Below are 25,000 nucleotides of genomic sequence, written 5' to 3' on the forward strand. Positions count from 1 at the left end.
TCTACACAGAGCATTCAGCAGTAGAGTACATGAACCATTAATGTCTACACAGAGCAATCAGCAGTAGAGTACATGAACCATTAATGTCTACACAGAGCATTCAGCAGTAGAGTACATGAACCGGTAATGTCTACACAGAGCAATCAGCAGTAGAGTACATGAACCAGTAATGTCTACACAGAGCATTCGGAAAGTATTCAGACCCCTTGACTTTTTCCAAATGTTGTTACATTTTACAGCCTTATTCTAAAATGGATGAAATCATTTTTTTCCCCTCATCAGTCTACACACATAATGACAAAGCAAAAACTGTTTTTAGAAATGTTTTTAAATTTATAAAAAATAAATATTCAGACCCTTTACTCAGTACTTTGTTGAAACACCTTTGGCAGCGATTACAGCCTAAAGTATTCTTGGGAATGACGATATATGTTTAAGTCTAAACGGTATGTTAATGTCTATATGTTTTACGTCTATACGGTATGTTAATGTCTATATGTTTTACGTCTATAATGTACTGTATGTTAATGTCTATATGTGTTAAGTCTATACTGTATGTTAATGTCTATATGTTTTACGTCTATAATGTACTGTATGTTAATGTCTATATGTTTTACGTCTATAATGTACTGTATGTTAATGTCTATATGTTTTACATCTATACTATATGTTAATGTCTATATGTTTTACATCTATACTGTATGTTAATGTCTATATGTTTTACATCTATACTGTATGTTAATGTCTATATGTTTTACATCTATACTGTATGTTAATGTCTACATGTTTTACATCTATACTATATGTTAATGTCTATATGTTTTACGTCTATACTGTATGTTAATGTCTATATATATTCTAATCTTTGGTGACTTAAATATTCACAAGGAAAAGTCCACAGACCCACTCCAAAAGGCTTTCGGAGCCATCATCGACTCAGTGGGTTTTGTCCAACATGTCTCTGGACCCACTCATTGTCACAGTCATACGCTGGACCTAGTTTTGTCCCATGGAATAAATGTTGTGGATCTTAATGTTTTTCCTCATAATCCTGGACTATCGGACCACCATTTTATTACGTTTGCAATTGCAACAAATAATCTCCCAGACCCCAACCAAGGAACATCAAAAGTCGTGCTATAAATTCACAGACAACACAAAGATTCCTTGATGTCCTTCCAGATTCCCTCTGTCTACCCAAGGACGCCAGAGGACAAAAATCAGTTAACCACCTAACTGAGGAACTCAATTTAACCTTGTGCAATACCCTAGATGCAGTTGCACCCCTAAAAACTAAAAACATTTCTCATAAGAAACTAGCTCCCTGGTACACAGAAAATACCCGAGCTCTGAAGCAAGCTTCCAGAAAATTGGAACGGAAATTGCGCCACACCAAACTGGAAGTCTTCCGACTAGCTTGGAAAGACAGTACCGTGCAGTATCGAAGAGACCTCACTGCTGCTTGATCATCCTATTTTTCTAACTTAATTGAGGAAAATAAGAACAATCTGAAATTCCTTTTTGATACTTTTTGATAATTCCACGTGGTTCAAGGGTTAATTCCAAGTGGTTAGAAGGTTAATTCCACATGGTTAGAGGGTTAATTCCACGTGGTTAGAGGGTTAATTCCACGTGGTTAGAGGGTTAATTCCACATGGTTAGAAGGTTAATTCCACGTGGTTAGAGGGTTAATTCCACATGGTTAGAGGGTTAATTCCACATGGTTAGAGGGTTAATTCCACATGGTTAGAGGGTTAATTCCACAAGGTTAGAGGGTTAATTCCACATGGTTCGAGGGTTAATTCCACGTGGTTAGAGGGTTAATTCCACATGGTTAGAGGGTTAATTCCACATGGTTAGAGGGTTAATTCCACATGGTTAGAGGGTTAATTCCACATGGTTAGAGGGTTAATTCCACATGGTTAGAGGGTTAATTCCACATGGTTAGAGGGTTAATTCCACATGGTTAGAGGGTTAATTCCACATGGTTAGAGGGTTAATTCCACATGGTTAGAGTTTGAACCCAGTGATGGGCCATATTAGTATTTTCGGGGGGTGAGCTCTGAGTCTTGTGAGTTTGAACCCAGTGCTGGGCCATATTAGTATTTTGGGGGGGTGAGCTCTGAGTCTTGTGAGTTGGAACCCAGTGCTGGGCCATATTAGTATTTTTGGGGGGGTGAGCTCTGAGTCTTGTGAGTTGGAACCCAGTTTGAACCCAGTGCTGGGCCATATTAGTATGTTTGTGGGGTGAGCTCTGGGTCTTGTGAGTTTGAACCCAGTGCTTTTCTGCTCTGAGGAAGGTATATATCGACATCCTCAGGACATTTTCAAACATCCAAAATCAACGGCTCTTTCTTGTGACCAGCCTGTTCTCAAGTTGAACCGATTTTTGTTGTTGTTGTCTGTTTGTTTGTTAGTCTTGAATAAATCGCTGGGGAGCAATACAGAGTTATATAGTCAGTACCAGACAGACATTATAGAGTTATATAGTCAGTACCAGACAGACATTATAGAGTTATATAGTCAGTACCAGACAGACATTAGAGTTTTATAGTCAGTACCAGACAGACATTAAAGAGTTATATAGTCAGTACCAGACAGACATTATAGAGTTATATAGTCAGTACCAGACAGACATTACAGAGAACATACAAAGCCCAATTATGTTTATTTACGCGTGCGGGTGTGCGTGTGTGTGTGTGTGTGTGTGTGTGTGTGTGTGTGTGTGTGTGTGTGTGTGTGTGTGTCTGCATGGTACCCAGTGTACCAGAAACAAACGGATTGGTTTCCATGGAAAGCTTAGTGGATGCTGTACAAAAATTGCTCTTGAAACTTTCCATGTATACAGATCAACCTGAGACAGTACAGGACAGTGTAGTGATCCACCTACAGAAACACCTCCATAGAGGACCATTCACTATGCTGGTGAATGAAAGGCCTAAGGGATAGTTTTAGGTCAGTGGGGAGGACTTGAGCTGTGCTTCTGTTACTGAGCGAGGCTTTCCTTTCACACGCACGCACGGATGCACGCACGCACGTCTTAGTAATTAAACCAGAGGCTCTGCAGTGTGAATGAAATCATCAGGGCTCATAAGGTCCAGGTAATTAACTAATGGTTCAGTATTCAAGAGATGGGATAGTGTGTGTGTGTGTGTGTGTGTGTGTGAGTGTGTGTGTGTGGAAGGGGGGGTGTATTCATGCACACAGAAGTGCATTATATGAGCGAGAGAGAGAGAGAGAGAGAGAGAGGGGGGGGGGGGGAGAGGGAGACAGAGAGAGAGAGGGAGACAGAGAGAGAGAGAGACAGAGAGAGGCACAAACGACCTGAGAGCACAGCAGGAAAGGGAGTGATTGAAAAAGTTTCTTCTACTTTCCCCAACGCACAAGTGGTTATCTCCACCCTGGTACCACGAAAAGACTTCCACCCTGCCACAATACAGCGGGTAAAAGCAAGTATTGCCTCAAACCAAATGTTTTCCTGGCCCACCACTCCACCCTGGACTTGAACAGCCTCTATAACCAGGTCCACCTCTACAAAGCAGCAGTGCCCACCACTCCACCCTGGACTTGAACAGCCTCTATGACCAGGTCCACCTCTACAAGGCAGCAGTGCCCACCACTCCACCCTGGACTTGAACAGCCTCTATGACCAGGTCCACCTATATAAGGCAGCAGTGCCCCCCACTCCACCCTGGACTAGAATAGCCTCTATGACCAGGTCCACCTCTACAAAGCAGCAGTGCCCACCACTCCACCCTGGACTTGAACAGCCTCTATGACCAGGTCCACCTCTACAAGGCAGCAGTGCCCACCACTCCACCCTGGACTTGAACAGCCTCTATGACCAGGTCCGCCTATATAAGGCATCAGTGCCCACCACTCCACCCTGGACTTGAATAGCCTCTATGACCAGGTCCACCTATATAAGGCAGCAGTGCCCACCACTCCACCCTGGACTTGAACAGCCTCTATGACCAGGTCCACCTATATAAGGCAGCAGTGCCCACCACTCCACCCTGGACTTGAACAGCCTCTATGACCAGGTCCACCTATATAAGGCAGCAGTGCCCACCACTCCACCCTGGACTTGAACAGCCTCTATGACCAGGTCCACCTCTACAAGGCAGCAGTGGACCATAAAGGATATCGCTCTTAAACACAGCCCCAACACTTGACACAGGAGTAACAGATCAATAGACACCCCACCCAGACCAGCAAAACACTGGACCCCCCCCCTGGACCTAGATATAGAGGACCCACGCAGAGAGGACCTACGTCCAGACCACATAACCACCAGCCACATACACAACCCCACCCCAACCAATCAACACCCCCCCAAGACAGTCATGCCCACACCCCATTTAGACCCCTAGAGTTCAGACCTATGTCCCTCCAGCCCACCCCGTGCCCCCCACTCCCACAAAGAGGGCCTTAACATGAGAGTTACACATGCACCCAGGCTGTGAGTGGGCAAACAGGCCCAACCCCCACTCTTACACTTGCCCAAGCCAATGGCATGTACCAGATGCTCAGCAGGCTCTGCTCACACTTACTGGTCTGAGGCCAAACCACAAGACTAACAACATTGGACACATTATGGAACCTTCACTATCTCATCCTGGAATATCCAAGGCCTGAGGTAATCTGTCTTTGGCCTAAAGAGCAAGAACCTGGACTTCATCAAATAAATCTGAAATACAGACATTGTCATCCTACAAGAACCCTGGTATTGAGGAGACGGACCCACAGGTTGCCCTCTAGGTTACAGACAGCTGCTAGTCCCATCCAACAAACTACCAGGTGTGAAACAGGGAAGAGAATTTGGTACCTAACTCACTCTATTAAATTAATCAAAACAGGAACATTTTACATTTGGCTAGAAATTCAAAAGGAAATGATCTTAACAGAGAAAAATGTCCTCCTGTGTGCTACCTAAATCCCCCCACTAGAATCCCCATACTTTAATGAAGACAGCTTCTCCATCCTGGAGATGGGAAATCACTCATTTTCAGGCCCAGGGACATGTACTAGTCTGTGGTGACCTAAATGCCAGAACCGGACAAGAACCTGACACCCTCAGCACACAGGGGGACAAACACCTGCCTGCAGGTGACAGCATTCCCTCTCACATATGCCCCCCTAGGCACAACTATGACAACATAACCAACATAAACGGGTCACAACTCCTGCAGCTTTGTCGCACGCTGGGTATGTACATAGTTAATGGTAGGCTTCGAGGGGGCTCCTATTGTAGGTACACCTATAGCTCATCTCTTGGCAGTAGTACTGTGGACTACTTTATCACTGACCTCTACCCAGTCTCTCAGAGCGTTCACAGTCAGCCCACTGACACCCCTATCAGACCACAGCAAAATCACAGTCTACTTGAACAGAGCAATATTCAATCATGAGGCATCAAAGCCAAAGGAACTGAGTAATATTAAGACATTCTATAGATGGAAGGAATGTAGTGTGGAAACCTATCAAAAAACAATTCAATTTCTTTTAGACAACTTCCTGGACAAAACGTTTCACTGTAATAGTGAAGGTGTAAACTTGGCAGTAGAAAATCTAAAGAGTATATTTGACCTCTCAGCTTCCCTATTAAATCTAAAAATACTTTAAAACAGAAAACCGAAGAAAATGAACAACAATGACAAATGGTTTGATGAAGAATACAAAAACCTAAGAAAGAAACCTTTCAGAAACCTGTCCAACCAAAAACCAAAAGACCCAGAAATCCTGAGTCTACGCCTTCACTAAGGTGAATCACTAAAACAATACAGAAATACACTATGGAAAAAGAAGGAACAGCACATCAGAAATCAGCTCAATGTAATTGAAGAATTCTGTCACAGAATTTCACACCTTTGTTTTGTCTTTTACCTTTATTTAACGAGGCAAGTCAGTTAAGAACAAATTCTTATTTTCAAAGACGGCTTAGGAACAGTGGGTTAACTGCCTGTTCAGGGGCAGAACGACAGATTTGTACCTTGTCAGCTCAAAGATTTGAACTTGCAACCTTTCAGTTACTAATCCAATGCTCTAACCACTATGCTACCCTGCCGCCCCATTGCCCCAACCTACCATGGAGTCAGCAGGAGCGGGTACGCCGGTTAGAGGAGTCGAGGAACATTCTGCTATGTTACATCATCTTGGTGCCATGATGGATCGCGCTATCTTGACTATGGGGACCGCTGGGAGAGACAGGAAGTCTCTCCAGTGCCTCGACCAGCGCAACCGGGGTTACCTCTACCCGTCCCGTCCGGAGACGGTCTCAGTGGGATGCGTCTCTCCCTTCCCAGGGAGCATGATGGGACGGCAGCACAGTGCCAGGGATTCCTGTTACAACTGGACCTCTACCTGGCCACTGTGTACTCAGCTCCCTCGGGAAGAGCCTCTCAGGAAGAGCTCTGGAGTGGGCAAACACTGTGTACTCAGCTCCCTCGGGAAGAGCCTCTCAGGAAGAGCTCTGGAGTGGGCAAACACTGTGTAATCAGCTCCGTCGGGAAGAGCCTCTCAGGAAGAGCTCTGGAGTGGGCAAACACTGTGTACTAAGCTCCCTCGGGAAGAGCCTCTCAGGAAGAGCTCTGGAGTGGGCAAACACTGTGTACTAAGCTCCCTCGGGAAGAGCCTCTCAGGAAGAGCTCTGGAGTGGGCAAACACTGTGTACTCAGCTCCCTCGGGAAGAGCCTCTCAGGAAGAGCTCTGGAGTGGGTAAACACTGTGTACTCAGCTCCCTCGGGAAGAGCCTCTCAGGAAGAGCTCCGGAGTGGGCAAACACTGTGTACTCAGCTCCCTCGGGAAGAGCCTCTCAGGAAGAGCTCTGGAGTGGGCAAACACTGTGTGGGGAGAAGGAGACCACTTCGAGGAGTTCACCCGTCTCTTCCAGGCCGTCTTCGGCAATCCCCCCGACGGTAGAGCGGAAGGGGGAACGGCTCTTCCATTTCCTCAGTGAAAACGATGTACTGAGCAAATGTCAAATTGTCTTTTTACCAAATTATCATACGACAGACACACATGTTCACCCTGCACACACTATTTGACAAACAAACAAATTAAAACAAAGGCAAAGTATTCTCATGCTTTGTTGATTTCAAAAAAGCCTTAAACTCAATTTGGCGTGAGGTTCTGCTATACAAACTGATGGAAAGTGGTGTTGGGGGAAAAAATATTAAACATTATAAAATCCATGTACAAAAACAACAAGTCAGCGGTTAAAATTGGCCAAAAACACACACATTTCTTTCCACAGGGCCGTGGGGTGAGACAGGTAAGCAGCTTAATCCCCACCCTCTTCAACATATATATCAATGACCAGCTGCAGTAACTATCTGAGTTTCCTGTTAGCAGTATGAACAATTGTGTAGTGTCACCCACTATAGTTGTCCAGTGTAGTCAGTCATCCACTATAGTTGTCCAGTGTAGTCAGTCATCCACTATAGTTGTCTAGTGGAGTCAGTCATCCACTATAGTTGTATAGTGGAGTCAGTCATCCACTACAGTTGTCTAGTGGAGTCAGTCATCCACTACAGTTGTCTAGTGGAGTCAGTCATCCACTACAGTTGTCTAGTGGAGTCAGTAATCCACTACAGTTGTCTAGTGGAGTCAGTCATCCACTATTGTTGTCTAGTGGAGTCAGTCATCCACTATAGTTGTCTAGTGGAGTCAGTCATCCACTATAGTTGTCTAGTGGAGTCAATCATCCACTACAGTTGTCTAGTGGAGTCAGTCATCCACTACAGTTGTCTAGTGGAGTCAGTCATCCACTATAGTTGTCTAGTGGAGTCAGTCATCCACTATAGTTGAATAATGGAGTCAGTCATCCACTACAGTTGTCTAGTGTAGTCAGTCATCCACTATAGTTGTATAGTGGAGTCAGTCATCCACTACAGTTGTCTAGTGTAGTCAGTCATCCACTATAGTTGTCTAGTGGAGTCAGTCATCCACTATAGTTGTCTAGTGGAGTCAGTCATCCACTATAGTTGTCTAGTGGAGTCAGTCATCCACTATAGTTGTCTTGTGTAGTCAGTCATCCACTATAGTTGTCTAGTGGAGTCAGTCATCCACTATAGTTGTATAATGGAGTCAGTCATCCACTATAGTTGTCTAGTGGAGTCAGTCATCCACTATAGTTGTCTAGTGGAGTCAGTCATCCACTACAGTTGTCTAGTGGAGTCAGTCATCCACTACAGTTGTCTAGTGGAGTCAGTCATCCACTATAGTTGTCTAGTGGAGTCAGTCATCCACTATAGTTGTCTAGTGGAGTCAGTCATCCACTATAGTTGTCTAGTGGAGTCAGTCATCCACTATAGTTGTATAATGGAGTCAGTCATCCACTACAGTTGTCTAGTGGAGTCAGTCATTCACTATAGTTGTATAGTGGAGTCAGTCATCCACTATAGTTGTCTAGTGGAGTCAGTCATCCACTATAGTTGTCTAGTGGAGTCAGTCATCCACTATAGTTGTATAATGGAGTCAGTCATCCACTACAGTTGTCTAGTGGAGTCAGTCATCCACTACAGTTGTCTAGTGGAGTCAGTCATCCACTACAGTTGTCTAGTGGAGTCAGTCATCCACTATAGTTGTATAATGGAGTCAGTCATCCACTACAGTTGTCTAGTGGAGTCAGTCATCCACTACAGTTGTCTAGTGGAATCAGTCATCCACTATAGTTGTCTAGTGGAGTCAGTCATCCACTATAGTTGTCTAGTGGAGTCAGTCATCCACTATAGTTGTCTTGTGTAGTCAGTCATCCACTATAGTTGTCTAGTGGAGTCAGTCATCCACTACAGTTGTATAGTGGAGTCATCCACTATAGTTGTCTAGTGGAGTCAGTCATCCACTATAGTTGTATAATGGAGTCAGTCATCCACTATAGTTGTCTTGTGTAGTCAGTCATCCACTATAGTTGTCTAGTGGAGTCAGTCATCCACTACAGTTGTATAGTGGAGTCATCCACTATAGTTGTCTAGTGGAGTCAGTCATCCACTATAGTTGTCTAGTGGAGTCAGTCATCCACTACAGTTGTCTAGTGGAGTCAGTCATCCACTACAGTTGTCTAGTGGAGTCAGTCATCCACTATAGTTGTCTAGTGGAGTCAGTCATCCACTATAGTTGTCTAGTGGAGTCAGTCATCCACTATAGTTGTCTAGTGGAGTCAGTCATCCACTATAGTTGTATAATGGAGTCAGTCATCCACTACAGTTGTCTAGTGGAGTCAGTCATTCAGTATAGTTGTATAGTGGAGTCAGTCATCCACTATAGTTGTCTAGTGGAGTCAGTCATCCACTATAGTTGTCTAGTGGAGTCAGTCATCCACTATAGTTGTATAATGGAGTCAGTCATCCACTACAGTTGTCTAGTGGAGTCAGTCATCCACTACAGTTGTCTAGTGGAGTCAGTCATCCACTATAGTTGTATAATGGAGTCAGTCATCCACTATAGTTGTATAATGGAGTCAGTCATCCACTACAGTTGTCTAGTGGAGTCAGTCATCCACTACAGTTGTCTAGTGGAGTCAGTCATCCACTATAGTTGTCTAGTGGAGTCAGTCATCCACTATAGTTGTCTAGTGGAGTCAGTCATCCACTATAGTTGTATAGTGGAGTCAGTCATCCACTACAGTTGTCTAGTGGAGTCAGTCATCCACTACAGTTGTCTAGTGGAGTCAGTCATCCACTATAGTTGTATAATGGAGTCAGTCATCCACTACAGTTGTATAATGGAGTCAGTCATCCACTACAGTTGTCTAGTGGAGTCAGTCATCCACTACAGTTGTCTAGTGGAGTCAGTCATCCACTATAGTTGTCTAGTGGAGTCAGTCATCCACTATAGTTGTCTAGTGGAGTCAGTCATCCACTATAGTTGTATAGTGGAGTCAGTCATCCACTACAGTTGTCTAGTGGAGTCAGTCATCCACTCTAGTTGTCTAGTGGAGTCAGTCATCCACTATAGTTGTCTAGTGGAGTCAGTCATCCACTATGGTTGTCTAGTGGAGTCAGTCATCCACTACAGTTGTCTAGTGGAGTCAGTCATCCACTATAGTTGTCTAGTGGAGTCAGTCATCCACTACAGTTGTCTAGTGGAGTCAGTCATCCACTACAGTTGTCTAGTGGAGTCAGTCATCCACTATAGTTGTCTAGTGGAGTCAGTCATCCACTACATTTGTCTAGTGGAGTCAGTCATCCACTACAGTTGTCTAGTGGAGTCAGTCATCCACTATAGTTGTCTAGTGGAGTCAGTCATCCACTATAGTTGTCTAGTGGAGTCAGTCATCCACTATAGTTGTCTAGTGGAGTCAGTCATCCACTATAGTTGTATAATGGAGTCAGTCATCCACTACAGTTGTCTAGTGCAGTCAGTCATTCACTATAGTTGTATAGTGGAGTCAGTCATCCACTATAGTTGTCTAGTGGAGTCAGTCATCCACTATAGTTGTCTAGTGGAGTCAGTCATCCACTATAGTTGTATAATGGAGTCAGTCATCCACTACAGTTGTCTAGTGGAGTCAGTCATCCACTACAGTTGTCTAGTGGAGTCAGTCATCCACTATAGTTGTATAATGGAGTCAGTCATCCACTATAGTTGTATAATGGAGTCAGTCATCCACTACAGTTGTCTAGTGGAGTCAGTCATCCACTACAGTTGTCTAGTGGAGTCAATCATCCACTATAGTTGTCTAGTGGAGTCAGTCATCCACTATAGTTGTCTAGTGGAGTCAGTCATCCACTATAGTTGTATAGTGGAGTCAGTCATCCACTACAGTTGTCTAGTGGAGTCAGTCATCCACTACAGTTGTCTAGTGGAGTCAGTCATCCACTACAGTTGTCTAGTGGAGTCAGTCATCCACTATTGTTGTCTAGTGGAGTCAGTCATCCACTATAGTTGTCTAGTGGAGTCAGTCATCCACTATAGTTGTCTAGTGGAGTCAATCATCCACTACAGTTGTCTAGTGTAGTCAGTCATCCACTACAGTTGTCTAGTGGAGTCAGTCATCCACTATAGTTGTCTAGTGGAGTCAGTCATCCACTATAGTTGTATAATGGAGTCAGTCATCCACTACAGTTGTCTAGTGTAGTCAGTCATCCACTATAGTTGTATAGTGGAGTCAGTCATCCACTACAGTTGTCTAGTGGAGTCAGTCATCCACTATAGTTGTCTAGTGGAGTCAGTCATCCACTATAGTTGTCTAGTGGAGTCAGTCATCCACTATAGTTGTCTAGTGGAGTCAGTCATCCACTATAGTTGTCTTGTGTAGTCAGTCATCCACTATAGTTGTCTAGTGGAGTCAGTCATCCACTACAGTTGTATAGTGGAGTCATCCACTATAGTTGTCTAGTGGAGTCAGTCATCCACTATAGTTGTATAATGGAGTCAGTCATCCACTATAGTTGTCTTGTGTAGTCAGTCATCCACTATAGTTGTCTAGTGGAGTCAGTCATCCACTACAGTTGTATAGTGGAGTCATCCACTATAGTTGTCTAGTGGAGTCAGTCATCCACTATAGTTGTCTAGTGGAGTCAGTCATCCACTACAGTTGTCTAGTGGAGTCAGTCATCCACTACAGTTGTCTAGTGGAGTCAGTCATCCACTATAGTTGTCTAGTGGAGTCAGTCATCCACTATAGTTGTCTAGTGGAGTCAGTCATCCACTATAGTTGTCTAGTGGAGTCAGTCATCCACTATAGTTGTATAATGGAGTCAGTCATCCACTACAGTTGTCTAGTGGAGTCAGTCATTCAGTATAGTTGCATAGTGGAGTCAGTCATCCACTATAGTTGTCTAGTGGAGTCAGTCATCCACTATAGTTGTCTAGTGGAGTCAGTCATCCACTATAGTTGAATAATGCAGTCAGTCATCCACTACAGTTGTCTAGTGGAGTCAGTCATCCACTACAGTTGTCTAGTGAAGTCAGTCATCCACTATAGTTGTATAATGGAGTCAGTCATCCACTACAGTTGTCTAGTGTAGTCAGTCATCCACTATAGTTGTATAGTGTAGTCAGTCATCCACTATAGTTGTCTAGTGGAGTCAGTCATCCACTATAGTTGTCTAGTGGAGTCAGTCATCCACTATAGTTGTCTAGTGGAGTCAGTCATCCACTATAGTTGTCTTGTGTAGTCAGTCATCCACTATAGTTGTCTAGTGGAGTCAGTCATCCACTACAGTTGTATAGTGGAGTCATCCACTATAGTTGTCTAGTGGAGTCAGTCATCCACTATAGTTGTATAATGGAGTCAGTCATCCACTATAGTTGTCTTGTGTAGTCAGTCATCCACTATAGTTGTCTAGTGGAGTCAGTCATCCACTACAGTTGTATAGTGGAGTCATCCACTATAGTTGTCTAGTGGAGTCAGTCATCCACTATAGTTGTCTAGTGGAGTCAGTCATCCACTACAGTTGTCTAGTGGAGTCAGTCATCCACTACAGTTGTCTAGTGGAGTCAGTCATCCACTATAGTTGTCTAGTGGAGTCAGTCATCCACTATAGTTGTCTAGTGGAGTCAGTCATCCACTATAGTTGTCTAGTGGAGTCAGTCATCCACTATAGTTGTATAATGGAGTCAGTCATCCACTACAGTTGTCTAGTGGAGTCAGTCATTCAGTATAGTTGTATAGTGGAGTCAGTCATCCACTATAGTTGTCTAGTGGAGTCAGTCATCCACTATAGTTGTCTAGTGGAGTCAGTCATCCACTATAGTTGTATAATGGAGTCAGTCATCCACTACAGTTGTCTAGTGGAGTCAGTCATCCACTACAGTTGTCTAGTGGAGTCAGTCATCCACTATAGTTGTATAATGGAGTCAGTCATCCACTATAGTTGTATAATGGAGTCAGTCATCCACTACAGTTGTCTAGTGGAGTCAGTCATCCACTATAGTTGTCTAGTGGAGTCAGTCATCCACTATAGTTGTCTAGTGGAGTCAGTCATCCACTATAGTTGTATAGTGGAGTCAGTCATCCACTACAGTTGTCTAGTGGAGTCAGTCATCCACTACAGTTGTCTAGTGGAGTCAGTCATCCACTATAGTTGTATAATGGAGTCAGTCATCCACTATAGTTGTATAATGGAGTCAGTCCTCCACTACAGTTGTCTAGTGGAGTCAGTCATCCACTACAGTTGTCTAGTGGAGTCAGTCATCCACTATAGTTGTATAGTGGAGTCAGTCATCCACTACAGTTGTCTAGTGGAGTCAGTCATCCACTCTAGTTGTCTAGTGGAGTCAGTCATCCACTACAGTTGTCTAGTGGAGTCAGTCATCCACTATAGTTGTATAATGGAGTCAGTCATCCACTATAGTTGTCTAGTGGAGTCAGTCATCCACTACAGTTGTCTAGTGGAGTCAGTCATCCACTACAGTTGTCTAGTGGAGTCAGTCATCCACTATAGTTGTCTAGTGGAGTCGGTCATCCACTACAGTTGTATAGTGGAGTCATCCACTACAGTTGTCTAGTGGAGTCAGTCATCCACTACAGTTGTCTAGTGGAGTCAGTCATCCACTACAGTTGTCTAGTGGAGTCAGTCATCCACTATAGTTGTATAATGGAGTCAGTCATCCACTATAGTTGTCTAGTGGAGTCAGTCATCCACTATAGTTGTCTAGTGGAGTCAGTCATCCACTACAGTTGTCTAGTGGAACCAGTCATCCACTATAGTTGTCTAGTGGAGTCAGTCATCCACTATAGTTGTCTAGTGGAGTCAGTCATCCACTATAGTTGTATAGTGGAGTCAGTCATCCACTACAGTTGTCTAGTGGAGTCAGTCATCCACTATAGTTGTCTAGTGGAGTCAGTCATCCACTACAGTTGAATAGTGGAGTCATCCACTATAGTTGTCTAGTGGAGTCAGTCATCCACTACAGTTGTCTAGTGGAGTCAGTCATCCACTATAGTTGTCTAGTGGAGTCAGTCATCCACTATAGTTGTCTAGTGGAGTCAGTCATCCACTACAGTTGTCTAGTGGAGTCAGTCATCCACTATAGTTGTATAATGGAGTCAGTCATCCACTATAGTTGTCTAGTGGAGTCAGTCATCCACTATAGTTGTCTAGTGGAGTCAGTCATCCACTACAGTTGTCTAGTGGAGTCAGTCATCCACTATAGTTGTCTAGTGGAGTCAGTCATCCACTATAGTTGTCTAGTGGAGTCAGTCATCCACTATAGTTGTATAGTGGAGTCAGTCATCCACTACAGTTGTCTAGTGGAGTCAGTCATCCACTATAGTTGTCTAGTGGAGTCAGTCATCCACTACAGTTGTATAGTGGAGTCATCCACTATAGTTGTCTAGTGGAGTCAGTCATCCACTACAGTTGTCTAGTGGAGTCAGTCATCCACTATAGTTGTCTAGTGGAGTCAGTCATCCACTATAGTTGTCTAGTGGAGTCAGTCATCCACTATAGTTGTATAGTGGAGTCAGTCATCCACTACAGTTGCCTAGTGGAGTCAGTTATCCACTATAGTTGTATAGTGGAGTCAGTCATCCACTACAGTTGTCTAGTGGAGTCAGTCATCCACTACAGTTGTCTAGTGGAGTCAGTCATCCACTACAGTTGTCTAGTGGAGTCAGTCATCCACTATAGTTGTCTAGTGGAGTCAGTCATCCACTACAGTTGTCTAGTGGAGTCAATCCACCAATCACACACACACACAAACACAGCCGCTCGGTAGTGGAACTTCTGTCACAGAACACCAGGGTTGTAAACACTGTGGAATCTAAGTCTTCGAATCAAATGGCACCCTATTCCCTATGTACTGGACTAATTTTGACCACAGCCTGCCTATAGGTTTTTGGTCAAAATTAGTGCACTATATAGGGAATAGGGTGCCATTTGGGACATAAGCTAAGCTATGAAGTTCTGTTTACAACATAGCGCTTTAGTATGTGGTCTGTGCTGGGCTGGGTTTCAATGTAGAACCATATTTCCTGTTCTCTCCCCTGCACCCTTGTCCTCTCCTGATTGGACTAGATAGCTCTGGCCAGCCAGATCTGTCCTCCGATTGGATAACCCTGACGACCTCAGGAAACTGACAACATGGTAGCTCGGTATCATTAAAACCTGAAGCATTCTGGGTTGGTAAGGCGATGAACTGCTATGCATTTTGTATACACAACACAACCTACCTCACTCGCTTTTCATCCTACATACAGTACCTATTCTTCAGATGAAACTAGTAGATGAGGACAGCAGCTCTGTCTATACAAGCACATATAGTAGCAGAAGAAAATTTTAAAAAAAAGATATATACAAATTCATTCATTCTTGCTTGGACAACATACATGCTTATATAGTAGGAGGCTGAGACTACAACTACAACAGAACCAGTCTTACCTGAGGGTAAAAGGCAGTTGGTCCTGGCCTGGCCTGGTCCGGTGGTCCAGTTGGGAGAAACCAGAAAGAGGTTCAGTTGAACCCAGGTGACCAGTCAGTACTGTGGTTCAGTTGAACACAGGAAACCAGTCAGTACTGTGGTTCAGTTGAACCCAGGAAACCAGTCAGTACTGTGGTTCAGTTGAACCCAGGAAACCAGTCAGTACTGTGGTTCAGTTGAACACAGGAAACCAGTCAGTACTGTGGTTCAGTTGAACACAGGAAACCAGTCAGTACTGTGTTTCAGTTGAACACAGGAAACCAGTCAGTACTGTGTTTCAGTTGAACCCAGGAAACCAGTCAGTACCGTGGTTCAGTTGAACCCAGGAAACCAGTCAGTACTGTGGTTCAGTTGAACCCAGGAAACCAGTCAGTACCGTGGTTCAGTTGAACCCAGGAAACCAGTCAGTACTGTGGTTCAGTTGAACCCAGGCAACCAGTCAGTACCGTGGTTCAGTTGAACACAGGAAACCAGTCAGTACTGCAGCCTCGCTCCAGGTGCTTTCACCCTGATTCCCTGCAGAGAGGAGAGAGAAGACATGTTACATTTGAGTCATTTAGCAGATGCTCTTTTCCAGAGCTACTCACTGGAGCAATTAGGGTTAAGTGCCTTGCTCGAGGGCACGTCGACAGATTGTACACCTAGTCGGCTCGGGGATTCCAATGCTCTTAACCGCTAATCTATCTTGTTCCTTAATAAGGAAGGGAAAGTGTGTGTTTGTAATTATAGTACCATTTGGAAACCAGCCTGCAACAGCCGTGTGGCTGAGCTGATAAAGCATGGTGCGTAGGTTTGTTTCCCATGAAGGACCAGTATGAAAATGTGTGCACTCTCTACTGTAAGTCGCTCTGGATAAGAGCATCTGATAAACATTTTGTTTGTAAAACATCATTCAATAGGGATGACTACTCCTGTCTACTGAAGTCACAGCTCAGATCAAAACATTTAATGGCCCCACAATTAAGGCTGTGGTGGTCATGACATTTTGTCAGCCGGTTATTGTCATATAAATAACTTCCGAACTCACGGTAATTGAACGTTAATTAACATAAACACATTTAGCATCTCGAGGCCTCCACACATACAAGCCGCTAACACGAGCCTTTGGAACGTCTACATTTAAAAAAGTATAATAAATCAATTTAATACACAGCATCACAATAAATATATTATTTATTTTAGGCAGGTCTAAAGAAACACTTTGATAGCTATGACCAGGGTAGCCTAGTGGTTTGAGCACTGGACTAGTAACCGGAAGGTTGTGAGTTCAAACCCCCGAGCTGACAAAGTACAAATCTGTCATTCTGCCCCTGAGCAGGCAGTTAACCCACTAGGCTGTCATTGAAAATAAGAATTTGTTCTTAACTGACTTGCCTAGTTAAATAAAGATTTTAAAAAATAAATCAGACTGCTTTTCTCTACAACATCACCGGATTCCTTCCGCAAGCTCTGGACTAGAGGTCGACCGATTAATCGGAATGGCCGATTTCAAGTTTTCATAACAATCGGAAATCGGTATTTTTGGGCGCCGATTTTACCAACTTTTTTTTTTTAATTTTTTTTTTTAACACCTTTATTTAATCTTTATTTAACTAGGCAAGTCAGTTAAGAACACATTCTTATTTTCAATGACAGCCTAGGTACAACAGGTACTCTATTTTACGTAATTATGACATAACATTGAAGGTTGTGCAACGTAACAGGAATATTTAGACTCATGGATGCCATCCGTTAGATAAAATATTGAACAGTTCCGTATTTCACTGAAATAATAAACGTTTTGTTTTCGAAATGATAGTTTCCGGATTCGATCATATTAATGACCAAAGGCTCGTATTTCTGTGTGTTATTATGTTATAATTAAGTCTGACTGAGCAGCAGCAGGCCCGTAATCATTCATTCAAACAGCACTTTTGTGCGTTTTGCCAGCAGCTCTACGCAAGCACTGTGGCTGGTGTAACCAATGTGAAATGGCTAGCTAGTTAGCTGGGTGTGCGCTAATACTCTTTCAAATGTCACTGGCTTTTAGATTTGGAGTAGTTATTCCCCTTGCGCTGCAAGGGCCGCGGCTTTTGTGGAGCGATGGGTAACGATGCTTCAAGTGTGGCTGTTGTCGATGTGTTCTTGGTTCGAGCCCAGGTAGGGGCGAGGAGGGGAAGGAAGCTATACTGTTACACTGGCAATAATATAGTGCCTATAAGAACATCCAATAGTCAAAGGTATATGAAATACAAATGGTATAGAGAGAAATAGTCCTATTAATACTATATTAACTACAACCTAAAACTTCTTACCTGGGAATATTGAAGTCTCATGTTAAAAGGAACCACCAACTTTCATATGTTCTCATGTTCTGAGCAAGGAACTGAAACGTTTTTTATATTAAAATAAGTGTCAATTCAGTATTGTTGTAATTGTCATTATTACAAATAAAAAATAAAAACAAATCGGCGGATTAATCGGTATCGGCTTTTTTGGTCCTCCAATAATCGGTATTAGTATCGGCGTTGAAAAATCATAATCCGTCGACCTCTACTCTGGACGGTTCTGACTTAGAATATGTGGACAACTACAAATACCTAGGTGTCTGGTTAGACTGTAAACTCTCCTTCCAGACTCACATTAAGCATCTCAAATCCAAATTGAAGTCTAGAATCGGCTCCCTATTTCGCAACAAAGCCTCCTTCACTCATGCTGCCAAACATACCCTCGTAAAACTGACTATCCTACCGATCCTTGACTTCGGCAATGTCATTTACAAAATAGCCTCCAACACTCTACTCAGCAAATTGGATGTAGGCTATCACAGTGCCATCCATTTTGTCAACAAAGTCCCATATACTACCCACCACTGCGACCTGTATGCTCTCGTTGGCTGGCCTTCGCTACATATTCATCTCCAAACCCACTGGCTCCAGGTCATCTATAAGTCTTTGCTAGGTAAAGCCCCGCCTTATCTCAGCTCACTGGTCACCATAGCAACACCCACCGATAGCACGGGCTCCTGCAGGTATATTTCACTGGTCATCCCCAAAGCCAACTCCTCCATTGGCCGCCTTTCCTTCCAGTTCTCTGCTACCAGTGACTGGAAAGAATAGCAAAAATCACTGAAGCTGGAGACTTATATCTCCCTCACTAACTTTAAGCATCAGCTGTCAGAGCAGCTTACCGATCACTGCACCTGTACACAGCCCATCTGTAAATAGCCCACATAACTACCTCATCCCCATATTGGTATTTTGGTTTGCTCTTTTGAACCCCAGTATCTCTACTTGCATGTCATCATCTGCACATCTATCACTCCAGTGTTTAATGCTAAATTGTAATTATTTAGTCACTATGGTCTATTTATTGCCTTACGTCCCTAATCTTACTACATTTGCACACATTGTATATCTGATTTTCTATTGTGCTATTGACTGTACATTTGTTTATGTGTAACTCTGTGTTGTTGTTTTTGTCGCACTGCTTTGATTTATCTTGGCCAGGTCGCAGTTATAAATGAGAACGTGTTCTCAACTGGCCTACCTGGTTAAATAAAGATGAAGTAAAATATTGCTAGAGTTTGTTGACACTAGACCAATTGTGTACCAAAGACATCTTAAATCTATGTTTTTTTTTAAATGTTTTTCTGCTGTGCGTAATTTGCATTAGGCTATTAGGCTACATATCGTATAATGACACAATCATTATTTTAATTCCGTTTTTCGGTCTTGGGCTCATATATATATATATATATATATATATATATATATATATATATATATATATATATAAATATATATATATATATATATGTGTATGCATCAGCTCTAACTTGCATATGGGTGTTTTGAATTAATTATCGCCTTAGAAAGCACTGTCCATTTCGTTGTTGTTAGGCTTTGAAACAACATGCAATGACCATGTTTTCCACTCAGTTTCAACCTGTGGGTGAACTTCTTTCTTCAAATTGATCATCCCAGTGAGGTGAGTTTAAAAGCATGATAAGTGTTTGATGTGAGTGTCAGAGTGGCTAGAGGGACATTAGAGCCCTGAAGACCAGGCAATTAGGACCTGATGGAGGGATAAGAGCCCTGAGTACCAGGGCATTAGAACCTGATGGAGGGACAATAGAGCCCTGAGTACCAGGCCATTAGGACCTGATGGACAATAGAGCCCGGAGTACCAGGTCATTAGGACCTGATGGAGGACAATAGAGCCTTGAGGACCAGGCCATTAGCGACCAAAAGGTCCTTACCAACACATGTCCAGAGTGCATAAGAGGAGATTACCGTGACTCAATGGTCACGTGGAATTTGACTGCTGGTGTGGCGGAAAAATGGTCACCGCAACAGCCCTACTAAGAGTGGTATATTTTCCACAGACAACCAGACACAACACTTCCAGTAGGCCAAACAAATACTACTGCTGGTCTACTACTCCTTCTATCCAAACATTCTAAGTACTGTATGTACAGTACAGTAACATTGTCTGTGTTTTTTAGGGAGTTTCCCAGACAGCCCAGCCTGCGTGATGACCCCTGACCTCTAACCTCTCCTTAGGGGTTGATTGGGAGGGACAGGGGGGTTAGTACAGTGGTTTTCCAGCTACATTCCTCTGGGGTGGACATTGTAGGGAGGAATGAGTGGTTAATCACCATGGTAAACAGTAATGTTACTTAACCCTCAGATCTCCCAAGAGAGAGAGACAGGGAGAGACAGGGAGAGAGAGAGAGAGAGAGCGAGAGACAGAGAGAGAGAGAGAGAGAGAGCGAGAGAGAGAGAGAAAGAGAGAGACCGAGAGAGAGAGAGAGAAAGAGAGAGAAAGAGAGAGAGAGAAAGAAAGAGAGAGAGACAGAGAGAGAGAGAGAAAGAGAGAGAGAGAGAGAGAGAGGCTGCGCTACTGGGCAGGCTGGCAGACAGGCTGCATCCACTAAACAAACACAGTCCACTCTATTTATAGACCCCTTGCCCATTGGCATGGCAACCACAGCTGTTTACCCGCATCACAAACTATTTTGCTTTTTAAAAATGTATTTTCTATTCTTCTAGGAAATCTTTAGCATGTTTAGCTTAGTTTTCCAGGTTGGGTCATCTCATAGCCTCAAGGCAGACATGAGATGTTCAATGTAAGGTTTATAGCTTCATGTCTGTCTGACTGTCTGCCTTTCTGACTGTCTGTCTGTCTGTCTGTCTGTCTGTCTGTCTGTCTGTCTGTCTGTCTGTCTGTCTGTCTGTCTGTCTGTCTGTCTGTCTGACTGTTTAAGTCTGTCTGACTGTTTAAGTCTGTCTGACTGTCTAACAGTCTGTCTGTCTGATTGTCTGTCTGACTGTCTGAGTCTGTCTGACTGTCTTATTGTCTGACTGTCTGTCACTCTGGTCTGTGTTTGTTTACTTGTTTGTATTTGTATGTTTACTATAGTTGTGTATGAGGCTTGGTGTCACCTGATCCAGTGTCAGTTCAGTTGCCCTCGGGGGCCTGAAAGGTACACTCCCAACTACACTAGTGCCGTTTGTTCCAACCTAGACTTGTACACAACACAAACAATAACTGCAGCCCTAGAAACCAGCATTTGATAGGTATTTGTTAGATATTACTGCACTGCCAGAGCTGAAAAAAACAAGCATTTCGCTACACCCACAATAAGATTTGCTAACCATGTGTATGTGACCAATAAAATTGGATTTGATTTGAGACAGTGATGTCCAGATATAAAGTATTTGACAGGGATATGATGTCCTTATTTGGACAGATAATGAGTGAAAGATTGCAAATTTTCAATACAGATGCATATTCAGCATACTGTCACCTGTCATATCCTTCTATTTCCTTCTATTTCTATGCTAGTTGTTCTGCTTTCTGCTCACAGTATGAGCTACTGTCGACTGGAGTGGTTTTGAAGTGTGTAAATGGGTGAGATCACCTTAGCTGGAGGGCTCCTGAATGGCGCAGCGGTTTAAGGCCCTGCATCTCAGTGCTAGAAGCATCACTACAGGCTGTATCACAACTGGCCGTGATTGGGAGTCCCATATGGCGGCGCGTAATTTGCCCAGTGCTGTCTGGTGTAGGCCGTCATTGTAAGTAAGAATTTGTTCTTAACTGACCTGGCATAATTCACAGAGCAACCTATACCTGGTATAATTCACAGAGCAACCTATACCTGGCATAATTCACAGAGCAACCTATACCTGGCATAATTCACAGAGCAACTTATACCTGGCATAATTCACAGAGCAACCTATACCTGGCATAATTCACAGAGCAACTTATACCTGGCATAATTCACAGAGCAACCTATACCTGGCATAATTCACAGAGCAACCTATACCTGGCATAATTCAGAGCAACATATACCTGGCATAATTCACAGAGCAACCTATACCTGGTATAATTCACAGAGCAACATATACCTGGCATAATTCACAGAGCAACCTATACCTGGCATAATTCACAGAGCAACCTATACCTGGCATAATTCACAGAGCAACATATACCTGGCATAATTCACAGAGCAACCTATACCTGGCATAATTCACAGAGCAACATATACCTGCCATAATTCACAGAGCAACCTATACCTGGCATAATTCACAGAGCAACCTATACCTGGCATAATTCTTCTTTGTAATCAATGAGTACAGTAGGGCCAGGAATGATAGGATGCTTCCCATCCACCCTCTGGTCACACACAAACTCCTCTTTCTCCAGAATATGTTTATATACAGCATTGTAAAGATGTGCCAATAGTTCAAGGGAAAATAATTTGATGTTGTATTTACAATGTTGTTTGTTCTTCACTGGTTGCCCTTTTCTTGTGGCAACAGGTCACACATCTTGCTGCTGTGATGGCACACTGTGGGATTTCACCAAATAGATATGGGAGTTGATCAAAATTGGATTTGTTTTCAAATTCTTTGTTGTTCTGTGTAATGAGGGAAATATGTGTCTCTAATATGGTCATACATTTGACAGGAGGTTAGGAAGTGCAGCTCAGTTTCCACCTAATTTTGTGGGCAGTGTGCACATCTTCTCCTGAGAGCCAGGTCTGCCTTCGGCAGCCTTTCTCATTAGCAAGGCTATGCTCACTGAGTCTGTACATAGTCAAAGCTGTCCTTAATTTTGGGTCAGTCACACTGGTCAGGTATTCTGACACTGTGTATTCTCTATTTAGGGCCAACTAGCATTCTAGTTTGCTCAGTTTTTTTGTAAATTTTTCCAATGTGTCAAGTAATTATCTTTTTGTTTTCTCATAATTTGGTTGGGTCTAATAGTGTTGCTGTCCTGGGCTCTGTGGGGTCTGTTTGTGTTTGTGAACAGAGCCCCAGGACCAGCTTGCTTAGGGGGCTCTTTTCCAGGTTCATCTCTCTGTAGGTGATGGCTTTGTTATGGAAGGTTTGGGAATCGCTTCCTTTTAGGTGGTTGTAGAATTGAATGGCACTTTTTTGTGTTTGTCCCATTTTGTGAATTCTTGGTTGGTGAACGGAGCCCAGACCTCAAAACCATAAACAGCAATGTGTTCTATAACTGATTCAAGCATTTTTGGCCAGATCCTAATTGGTATGTCAATTTTATGTTCCTTTTGATGTGTGCTCTAGGACAACGGTGTCTAGATGGAATGTGTATTTGTGGTCCTGGCAACTGGACATTTTTTTGGAACACCATTATTTTTGTCTTACTGTGAGTGCCCAGGTCTGTCAGGGCCCAGGTCTGTCAAGGCCCAGGTCTGACAGAATCTGTGCAGAAGATCTAGGTGCTGCTGTAGGCCCTCCTTGGTTGGGAACAGATCTAGGTGCTGCTGTAGGCCCTCCTTGGTTGGGAACAGATCTAGGTGCTGCTGTAGGCCCTCCTTGGTTGGGTACAGATCTAGGTGCTGCTGTAGGCCCTCCTTGGTTGGGAACAGATCTAGGTGCTGCTGTAGGCCCTCCTTGGTTGGGAACAGATCTAGGTGCTGCTGTAGGCCCTCCTTGGTTGGGAACAGATCTAGGTGCTGCTGTAGGCCCTCCTTGGTTGGGAACAGATCTAGGTGCTGCTGTAGGCCCTCCTTGGTTGGGAACAGATCTAGGTGCTGCTGTAGGCCCTCCTTGGTTGGGAACAGATCTAGGTGCTGCTGTAGGCCCTCCTTGGTTGGGAACAGATCTAGGTGCTGCTGTAGGCCCTCCTTGGTTGGGTACAGATCTAGGTGCTGCTGTAGGCCCTCCTTGGTTGGGGACAGATCTAGGTGCTGCTGTAGGCCCTCCTTGGTTGGGAACAGAAGCACCAGATCATCAGCAAACAGTAGGGTTAGACCAGGTGCTGCACACTGTACTAGTGCCCTCACCAATTTCTCTCTCTCTCTCTCTCTCTCTCTCTCTCTAGTGCCCTCGTCAATTTCTCTCTCTCTCTCTCTAGTGCCCTCGCCAATTTCTCTCTCTCTCTCATCTTCCCTCATAGAATGAAAAGTCTTCTCCCTCTCTGAGGCCTGGCTCCCAAACGCTGGGCAAGGTTCATCTGGAAGAGGTCCATCCTCCTCAGTGAATTTTATTTAAAAAAATGTTTTTACACATTTAAAAAGGTTATCCTTTTTAAATAAAACTATACGAAATATAATCACGTCACCAGATAATTGATTAAAACACTGTTTAGCAATGCAGGTCTACAGTAGTCTCAACAGCAATCTGTAGGGTAGCACCATGGTGTAGCCATAGGACAGCTAGTTTACGTCCTCCTCTGGGTACATTGACTTCAATACAAAACCTAGGAGGCTCATGGTTCTCACCCCCTTCCATAGACTTACACAGTAATTATGACAACTTCTGGAGGATGTCCTCCAACCTATCAGAGCTGTTGCAGCATGAACTGACATATTGTCCACCCAATCAAAGGATCAGATAATGAATCTAGTACTGAAACCATAAGCTACAGCTAGCTAGCACTGCAGTGCATAACATGTGGTAAGTAGTTGACTCAAACAGAGAGAAAGACAATAGGTGAACAGTTATGAACTAATTAATGTCTTCCAAAATGAAGGAGAAGCAAGAGAAAAACAGAGTCTTTTTTTGTTCACTTACAATTTCACTTACTTAGCTAGCTAGTTTATCCTACTGAAATACCCTGCTCAAACAGAGGGATGCTATGTTAGCCAGCTGGCTATAACTGAGGGATGCTATGTTAGCTAGCTGGCTATAACAGAGGGATGCTATGTTAGCCAGCTGGCTATAACAGAGGGATGCTATGTTAGCCAGCTGGCTATAACAGAGAGATGCTATGTTAGCCAGCTGGCTATAACAGAGGGATGCTATGTTAGCTAGCTGGCTATAACAGAGGGATGCTATGTTAGCCAGCTCACTATGACTATCCAACACAACACTGGAACTCTTCCAAGTCAATTTCTTGCCACCGGGGCCCCGCCGGTGTAACTGCTTACTGACTGTACACTGTAACGGCTAGGTTGTAGCAACCACATGATGGGTATAGGGAAAATGTTACCATGTAAATCATGCAGTAGCCTAAACCTATTGATGTTACATTGAGCTGGATGAATGGAATATGATTGACAGCCATCCAACATGCTGTAATTTATTTTAAGTGGTCCTCCCTCATCTTAAATGGCACTGACCACCACTGGTATCAGTGGGTATCACCAGGTATCACTAGGTATCCGTGGGTATCA

The 25,000-nt window shown here is 43.6% G+C and overlaps 1 protein-coding gene across 2 annotated transcripts in view; it reads right to left on the reverse strand.

The window, feature by feature from the left end:
• The window catches only part of LOC139392017 (ataxin-1-like), a 183,243-nt gene that overhangs the window by 113,753 nt on the left and 44,490 nt on the right, over positions 1-25,000 (reverse strand). The window contains exon 2 of one of the 2 annotated variants that reach the window (XM_071139658.1): positions 15,307-15,885. The gene's annotated coding sequence lies outside the window, so the exon portion shown is untranslated. The remainder of the gene's footprint in view (positions 1-15,306; positions 15,886-25,000) is intronic. The other variant, XM_071139659.1, reaches the window with a different exon arrangement.

Source organism: Oncorhynchus clarkii, chromosome 32, assembly GCF_045791955.1.
Source record: "Oncorhynchus clarkii lewisi isolate Uvic-CL-2024 chromosome 32, UVic_Ocla_1.0, whole genome shotgun sequence".
Classification (NCBI taxonomy): domain Eukaryota; kingdom Metazoa; phylum Chordata; class Actinopteri; order Salmoniformes; family Salmonidae; genus Oncorhynchus; species Oncorhynchus clarkii.